Here is a 9,449-nt window from a genome sequence, read left to right on the forward strand (position 1 = left end):
TTGCCGTTGCGGTCCAAAGGCAGAACCAATCTAACGTTGCATTTCAAATATGTACCGTAATTCCCCCAAAATAATTCCCGTGTACACGGGACCCCTTTTCCAACGAGGGGGCGGTGTGTTGAGCAACATATCCAAGTTTATCGTTCCCATCTGGCAGCAAATAAAACCGATCGCCAAGAGAACGTTGAAGCGCTTGGCGCGGAATTTGGCCGATGGCGAAGGAATATCGCGCGCAGTAAAAAAGACGGCCATAGCAACGGGGAGAGACGTGCTGGATTCCATGGAGGGCTCTGGAAACAACAATGGGAAGAAACGCCGCAAACGACAACAAAAGGCGCCGACACACGACGCACCTGCAGATATCTTTGGTACGCCGTGAAGGTCACACATCCGCTGCGCGCGCTCCGTCCTGACGTCAACGAAAGGAAAAATACAGACGCCGATCTGTCTAACGAGTGATGTGATGATATTCGAACCCCCTTCCATTCAATACGGCGTGGAAGATACTTCGTACCAACTTTTTTATCCGGTCAACGGGGTAAATAATTCCGTGATCGAGTTTTGTATTCAAAATTTGCAAAGGGCACACTTGGATCTCTACGGCAGTTTCGTGTCTTTGACCGTGCGCATTGTTCGCGACGACGGGGAAGAAATGGACGAGAAAGATGTCGTTTTCCCAATAAACCACCTGTTGAGCGGCATGTTTAAGACGGTCACCGTTTATGCGAACAACAAACTCGTCAGTTCCAACGAGTTTTACGCCTACAGGAGTATTTTGGACGTCGTGCTTCATTCCACGCCCACGGCTCAAGAAACAGTGCACGCGGCTGGACTTTATGTCGAGGACGACGAACATTTAAAGGACGATTACGACGTCTCGTCTCGCGGTCCGAAACAACGTTACGAAGCGACGAAGGGTGGAAAATACTTTAACCTGGTCGGTCAGATCAATACCGACCTGTTTCAACAGCCGCGCCTGATGGTACCTGCCGTCGAAATTCGCGTCGTTTTCCTATTAAACAACGACGAATTTAAACTCGTATCGGCCCCCAAAGACAAGAAAACGTACAATTATGAGGTGGACATTAAAGAAATGACGTTACACTTGAAAAAGGTGACGCTGGCACCTTCCCTATTTTTGAAATACGAGCGGCGGCTTCAGACCACGCCGGCCATCTACGTGTTACGCGGATTGGAAACCAAGGTGCGGAGCTTGAGTGCCGGGAGCTTGGACGCTCACTTTGAAAACGTTTACCCCGAAAGGGTACCTTCCAAATTATGCGTCGCCCTACTCGCCACGTCCGACTTTCTCGGCGACATCCAATCGAACCCCTACAAATTCCGTCATTACGACCTGTCTCATTCGATGCTCTCCGTGGACGGCCAGCAAGTGCGAGCCGAGTACGACTTTCAGAACGACCTCGTCAAAATTCCCTACTTTAACTTCTTGCAAGAACTGGGAGAGAAACATTTCAAGTATAGCTACGAGCGATTTAAAACGAACGGGTTCCTTCTCTACTTTAACTTGGACGTGGACAAGTGTTCTTCTCCTTCGCATTTGAACGAGTGGCGAAAAGGAAACGTTCGCCTGCAATTACGCTTCGCTAAAGCCCTTCCACACGCGGTCACCGTCCTCTTGATTTCCGAGTGTCCCAAGCTCATGTACGTCGACAAGGACCGTACGGTCACCTTCCCATAAGAAAAGATGTACGAGAGCGACATCTTGGAACTCGTGTCCCTGAACCCCCTCGCTTCCTCCATGCTGAGAGGCATTTGCGCTTCCGACGAAGCCTTCGTTTTACGCAAGCCCGGTTATTTAATCATCAATACGGAAGAGCGAAGAAGGCGCGGGCAGCACTGGGTGCTCTACCTGAAAAACTACGACGGGTCTGCCGTGTTTTTCGACAGCTACGGACTTCCCCCCATCGAAGCAAACCTTCGGAAGACTTTACCTGTAGTGGACGAGTATAACGACAAGTGTATTCAATCGCCTTTTTCGCCTTACTGCGGGCTTTTTTGTATCTACGTAGCCACGCGCATGTCGAAACGCTACAGCTTGAAAAGTTGTGTATCCATGTTTTCCTGTAACCTCGAAGAGAATGACGAAACAATAAAACGTCTCCTCGTGAGCGAACTCGTTTCGTAAAAAATAGACTATTTATTTATTCACGACATACACAAGACCCTTGCGAGACGATCTTCCAACGTGCTGACCCGACGCTCACCGCCGTCGTCGCCGGTCTGCACCGTGACGTCGAGGGATGTGTGGAGAAGCCAGTAGCGACGGACGATAGGTCGGTTGAAACCCGCGTTGATAAGACACGGGTCGACTGTCTCTCCTCGTCTATACTTTTCCAACAGCTCGAGCTTGTAATCTACGAAACACTTCATTTTCTTTGCAATCTTCCCACTGACGGTGAACAGACGTAAGGGTATCGTCTTGAGAATCGAGCGAAAGTCTCCCTCGCAGCTATCGCCGTGAATATAATCGCGTAATCGCAGCAAGTCCCGATACATTCGCGTTTGCACAAAGGTGGCAAACCTCTGCTCGGGCGTCATCATGACTGAGACGGAATGAGAGTAGACAACCTTTATTTCTCGTTACACATGAATTAGGCTCCAGCTTTGGTTTCGTAGCTGGGAAGGCAGCCCAAATACGGACGAAGGCTCGAGTCTAACCAATGGCTGGGGTTTCTCGACCAGAGTCCACCGCAGCGACAGGTAGTCAGTTGATCGCCGATTCGCAAAAAGAAGGTCTTTGGAGGAGGTTTGAAGGTTAGGACCAGAAGTAGATCTCCCGTCAGTAGCCATTCGTAATCTGCAACGAAAGGAGTGTGAGAAACGCGTGTTTTTTTTTTAAACTCAAACACATACACACGTACAATCTTCTTCAGTCACAGAGTGACACTGATGGTCCATCTTCTCCATCTTCCTTCAATAGTCGAAGTCCTTCGCAACGTACGTCGAACGGTACCGTCCGACAGCCGAGAAACGGGCGAATCAATCGGTCCGTCCAATGCTTTTGCTCTGGAAAAAAATGTGAACGATTATAGAACGTATTAAAAAAAAAAAAAATAACGAGGAAGCGTACCTTTGGACCACAATCCACCGCAATTGGTGCAGAAGAAGCGGGCCCTGCCAATCTCCCGAAATATGTGAGGCGGGAAAAAACCGACTTCACGCGCAGCAAAAGTGTTGTACACTGGAAACGAAACTCTTCAAACATTTCGACGATGATGATGACGTCATGGGTATTACTTACGAGGATCTACTAAGCTGATCATGATGGAATGACGATCGAACGTTCGCTTCGACATTTATAGTAAAGCTTTGCCTCTCACTCTCTATGACGTCATTGAACGTGTTTGAACATGTTAAGACATGTTTGAACATGTTCGGACATGGGCGGCGAAGTCGTCCCTGGACACACTCGTTCCTCTCTCTTCCTCTCTATGACGTCATTGAACGTGTCTGAACATGTTTGGACGTGTTTGGACGTGTTTAGACACAGGCGTCGAAGTCGCCCCTGGACACACTCGTTCCTCTCTCTCTCTTTATGACGTCATTGAACGTGTCTGAACATGTTTGCACGTGTTTGAACATGTTGTGACGTGTGTAGACACGAACCCCGCAATACGAAAAACGTCACGCAGTACGAATTAGATTGGTGGTTAGTGTGTCGCGCCCAGTGTAGAAGGATCCTGGGTTCAAATCCCACTCTGGGTCTTCTTGTCGTCATGTACAAGTCGTCCCAGAGTGTTAGCTAGAAATTAGTGTAATGTTTTATTCAACGCCGATGACATCATTGTCATATGCGACATCGCAAAAAGGCGCGAAAGACGGAAGGCGGGGTGGTCAAAGTACAGACGACACCGTCGCAATGCGAGGAGGAGGAGAGCGGTGTAGCGACTATAAAAGGTGCGCTGGTTCTACGACGGTTGACAGGAAGCCCACGAGGGGCATCCATCCACGACACGAGGCGTTTCGTGGACCAAAATGTAAGTTGACCGTCTCTGCTGTGAGAGTGTATTCTATGTATGACATTGTTTTTCAGGAACCGATAGCCGCTGTCACCGCATGACACTGACCACAGGGACTCATCCCATCCTCTCTCATCATCATCATCAATCTCAAGCGTTCCTCAACTGAAGGGAAAAGTGAGCATTGTTTCGTGAGGGGGAATCTCGTACTGATTTTGTTTGACCGCAGTGCCGCGCTGTCTCGTATCTCAGTACGACCCCATCGATGCCATGCTCGTGGCCGTAGAAAGAGAGCACGAAGCTAGAATAGAGAATCTCGGTAATAGCCCAGTCGTCCTTTCAGATGACGACGACGACGACAGAGTCAGTAGTCCGCCTTTCGTAATACCTGAAACGGACGACGACGACGACGGATTGCTCATGTCGGAAGGGGATCAGTCGTATGCAGATTTCATTCCTCTGTCTGGTAGGGTTCGAGATGAATCACCAGATGCAAGCCCAGAATTTCGAAACGAAGCTGAGCCTGTCCAGGGTCGTAGAATCGTTGAATTGAGAGAACACGTCGTAGAGAATCATCCCTCCGTCACGGAGAGACGATTCCTTCCTTTTTTTGTCACAGACGAGGCATTTGACGGAACGGCTACTAGGTACACGCTTCTCTGTTCCCCGCACGACGACAACGTCGACGATTTGCGACTCTATCTACCGAGCATAGCTCCAGTAATCACGCGCGTCCTCGAAGCTTATCCCATGCCTTTCAAATTTTGTCTGTGCTCGAAGGCGCTCATGGTTAAGGACGGAGCCGACGGGTTGACTTCGCATCTCCTTCACGTGAACCTTCACGTGAGAGTCGTTCATAACCGCCAAGAAATCGAAGGCGCGATAAATGCTGCCATCGCAGAGTCCTCGCAACGCGTTGAAAACTATGCGAGAGAAGGGTCTGGTTTCACCTCGAACGACGTCCAATGTGTCGACTTGAAACTAACGCGCTTAAAACCGAAGCGGATAGGATGCACGATCGAGCTTCCCGAGCTGCTAAAGAGAAAAACAAAGACTCTCACAAACGTCAAACTTCCGCCGAATCACGAACACGAGTGTTTCAAGTATAGCGTGCTGGCACTCTTACATCCTTTGAGGAGCAAACCAAACCTGCATGTAAGATACCACAAGTACATGAATCCTTCCCATCCGGAGACGCGCGTAACGTACTGGCCGCCCTGCTTCCCAGTCACTTACGAAGACATTGCCCTGTGGGTGAGAAAAAACAAAATCTCCGTCTACATCTACGTGTTCGACGAGCAGACGAGTTCGATATCTACTTCCCTGCACGCTCTATAAGGATAAAGTCCACCTGCTCGAGGTTAGGGAGCATTTCTATGGGATCCGAAAATTTAGCACTTTCATGGGACGAAGTGACTATTTTTATTGCGAGAAATGCACGTCCGGTTACGGAACGAGAGAGGCATTGCAGCAACACGAACGTCTGTGTCGAGACGTAAACGAAGTGATTCTCGAAATGCCAAAAGCGGGGGAGTGTGTCTCCTTCAACAAGATACAGTACATGCATCCCTATCCCTATTTCGCGGTGTTGGACACGGAGAGCGTTTTGGGAAAAAACGCGCTCGTGAAGGACGCCTCGAGTGTGCACAGGATGAGCTCGTATAGCATTGTGCTAGTGAGAAGTTGTGATGGGAAAATAATGGACGTAGATGGCTATTTGGGACCCAACGCGGCAGAGAAATGCTTGCTCTCGCTCAAGCGATTTAGCGATCAAATCGATAGGTTGAACAGTTGTCCCGCGCCGTTGGTCATGAGTATGGAAGACCACTTTCGGCACGCGAGCGCTACACACTGCGAATTTTGTGGAATCGAATTTAACCGACATACGCGGAAGGTATCGCATCACGACCACACCCGCTTCGTAGAGTCCGGTTCTTCGAATTTTGTCGCGACGCTGTGTGATACGTGTAACCTTACGTGTCGTAATACCAACGAACTCGTCGTGTGCGTGCACAACCTGCAGTACGATTTGAGCTCCCTTCTCCGCCACATGCACGTTCTAAATCTGGGCGAGCCGTGGATCTTAGCTTCGAGCTCGGAAAAGATAAGAGGGTTCAACATTGGCGATCTCCATTTCCGCGATACCACGCAGTTTTTCAACCTCTCCTTGTCGAACCTGGTGGAAACCCTGCTCGCCAGCGGTGGTGAAAGCGCGTTTCATTGTACCCGTCAAATGTTTGGTGACCGTTTCCGACGCCTCCTCAGGAAGGGCATTTACCCGTACACCTTCGTCGACAGTTTCGAAGCGTACAATATGCCCGCACTACCGCCAAAGGAAGCTTTCAAAAGCGACCTGAACGACCAAGAGATCACGGACGAGGACTATCAGTACGCCCTCGAGATTTTCGAATTGTTCGAATGTAAGAACCTCGGCGGTTACACGCGTCTCTACGTCACGCTGGACGCCTGTCAGCTCTGCGACGTTGTACTGTATTTCAGGAAGATTGCGCTAGAGACGGATAGGTTAGATATCCTACGCACAGTGTCCCTCGCCAGTTACGCGTGGAGCAGCGCTCTGAAGCTCACCAAAGTCAAACTCGAGCTCATGAGCGATCGCGAGATGTACGAAACGATCGAGAAGGGAATCAGGGGAGGCATTTGTAACAGCTTCCACAGATACTGTCGGGCTAATCACGAGGGGTGCGACGATTACGATCCCCAGCAAGAAAAGACTTTTATCCAGTACCTCGACGTGAACAGTTTGTACCCGTACGCGATGACTTTCCATCTCCCGACAGGTGGTTTTGAGTGGGTGGATCCTTCGAGGTGGAGCGAGATCGATTTTCTCAACATTCCTCACGATTCGGAAGTGGGTTACGTGTACGTGGTAGACTTGTCATATCCCGAAGAACTGCACGCGCTCACTAGGGATTTTCCCCTGGCACCCGAACACAGGTGCGTGGACGAGAACGAACTCTCCCCCTACCAACGCTACCTGAAAGATGCGTTGGCGCTGAACGCCCCTTCCACAACGAAACTCTTGCTGACGTGCCACGACAAAGAACGCTATGTCGTTCATTATGCACTGCTCGCTCTGTACGTGAGGTTGGGCATGAAAATAAAACGTGTTCACAACATCCTCTCGTTCCACCAAGACAACTTTTTGCGAACCTTCGTGCAGAGAAACGTCGCGTTGAGGAATGCCGCGACCACGAAATTCGAGCGACTTCTGTACAAAACCATGTCGAACAGCACGTTCGGTAAGTCGATACAAAATGTGAGACGGATGAAAAAGTATGCCCTAGCCTACGACAAAGAAAGCGCGCTCTGAAAAGCTAGCTCCGTCGACAGTCAGCATTTTCACATTCTGAGTGATAAGTGCATCTTGTACGAGATGAAACAACGCCGCATCAAATGCACGCACCCCCTTTACATGGGCTTTGCCATTCTTGAAATATCCAAAGTCCGAATGTACAGCTTCATCTACGAGTCGCTCTTTTCTCGCTTGACATGTCCAGTGCAATTGATCTATAGCGACACGGACAGCGTAATTTTTTCTCTCACGTGTGAAAGCCTGGAAGAGCAGCTGATGAAGATTGAGAGTGAGTTAGATCTGTCTTCCTATCCGCCGGACCACCCACTTTTCAACGACGAGCACGCGAATCAGATGGGGTACTTCAAAGACGAGACGGGGGGCGGAGTTATTCAGGAAGTCGTAGCCATCCGAGCGAAAATGTACAGCATTCTCTTGGCTGGGTCACACAAACACCCCGCCGCCGCTAGGAGCCTCGCCTCGCCTCGCCGCTAGGAGCGCGCGCGCGCGCGCAGCAGAGAGCCGAAACCGAAAACACCCGCGGCCGGCGCAGAGGGAGCTAGCAGCGCGCGCGCGCATGCGCGGACGGGTGGAGCAGAGGGCGCGCGCGCATTCATAGCTGCCGCTGCGCGTCGCCTCTCTCAGTTTCTCTCGGACCGTCGCGGAAGACGGACGTGCGCTCCGCGCGCTCGCTCACTTTCTGGCTGGATCTCGTAGAGAGCAGACGTGTGTTCTCCGCGGTCGCTCAGTTTCTGCCTGGAAGTTGCCGCGGGGGAAAAGGTGAGTGATTTGACGCGCTCCTTTTCTCGTATGTTTGCCGTGTTTAGCGGTGACCGCGCTCGTGTTAAGCCTTTTCTCGCATGTTTAGACTTGTTTTGCGGTGTCCAAGCCTGTTGACGCATGTTTAGCGATGTGTGGTTCCCGCCTTGTGTTAGCTGCGTAGTGTTGAGGTTAGGCCTAAGCGATCGTCCCCGTAAGCCTCTTTCCTCGTATGTTTGCCGTGTTTAGCGGTGACCGCGCTCGTGTTAAGCCTTTTCTCGCATGTTTAGCGATGTGTGGTTCCCGCCTTGTGTTAGTTAGCTGCATAGTGTTGTGACGTTGAGGTTAGGCCTAAGCGATCGTCCCCGTAAGCCTTTTTCCCCGATGTGTACTGTTTTCTGTTTAGCAGTAGCGGTTAGACCTTTTCTCTCGCATGCCTAGACTTGCTTAGCAGTGCTGTCATTTTTACCTGCCGCTAGTATCTTGTTCTGTCTTTCTCGTCTAGAGCTATGATGGTGGCGCCATCTGGTGTGATGCCTTGCAACTAAGTGGCCACCTGTCGTCGATCTCTGCAACTGCTGGGTGCAAACTACCAACATGGCGGACGCTGGTCACTCGGGTGTTGCGGAGCGGCTTCTTCGCCGCGGCATCGTTGATTTTCGAATAAATTGTTTCTCTCCACTCTATTTCTATCTTTTTATTTTATTTTCTGCCTATTTTTTTATTTTTTATGACCACGATTATCCGGAAACGCACAACTGGTCTGGACGCGAGATAGACATTCCCCAATTAGTGTGATGGCTCCCTGGAGGGTGCTGATTAATGTGGGGGGTCCCAATTAGCTCTAATTGCTAATTAAACGTGTCCAGACGAAGATGTGCGTTTCCGGATAAACGTGGTCAGTACTTACTACTTGTAAGTACTAACTGCTTTCTTGCAAATGATAATGAAGCAGACAGCGAAGGTAGAGAGCATCCTCCCACAATGTATCGGAATACTTAGCCATCACCATCCAACTCATCAACAAGATGGCGCGTATATACCACATCTATTGGCCCGTTTGGGAAGCAATAAACCAAGGGTTGGTGGCAGAAGGTTAGGTAATGTACAGGGAGTAAAAAATTGTGCACTCACTCTCCATCACTGTCATAGCCAAGCTCCGAGCTGAGTTGATATGACGGGTGATATAGCCTCTGACCTATATCAGATGGCAGTGAGACATCAGTACGGCCTCATACACAGATGTATATTATTAAAGTTTTACCACTAGATTGGCACTCTACAGCCTTCGTTAGTTTTGTGACACAAAAGTCATCATGATGAACATATGTATTCAGTATGACAAGCCCAACCACGCCATGCTTTTTCAGTGCAATGTGAACAGTACTGACAAAATA

General features: G+C 49.9%; 1 long non-coding RNA gene across 1 annotated transcript; it reads left to right on the forward strand.

Annotated features, from left to right (window-relative positions):
- Nucleotides 1-7,962: 7,962 nt before the first annotated feature.
- Nucleotides 7,963-8,733, forward strand: LOC135383412 (uncharacterized). The gene is made up of 2 exons (XR_010419860.1): nucleotides 7,963-8,243; nucleotides 8,397-8,733. It is a non-coding gene; the product is annotated as an uncharacterized LOC135383412 (long non-coding RNA).
- The last annotated feature ends 716 nt before the right edge of the window (nucleotides 8,734-9,449 follow it).

This window comes from Ornithodoros turicata, chromosome 2, assembly GCF_037126465.1.
Source record: "Ornithodoros turicata isolate Travis chromosome 2, ASM3712646v1, whole genome shotgun sequence".
NCBI lineage: Eukaryota > Metazoa > Arthropoda > Arachnida > Ixodida > Argasidae > Ornithodoros > Ornithodoros turicata.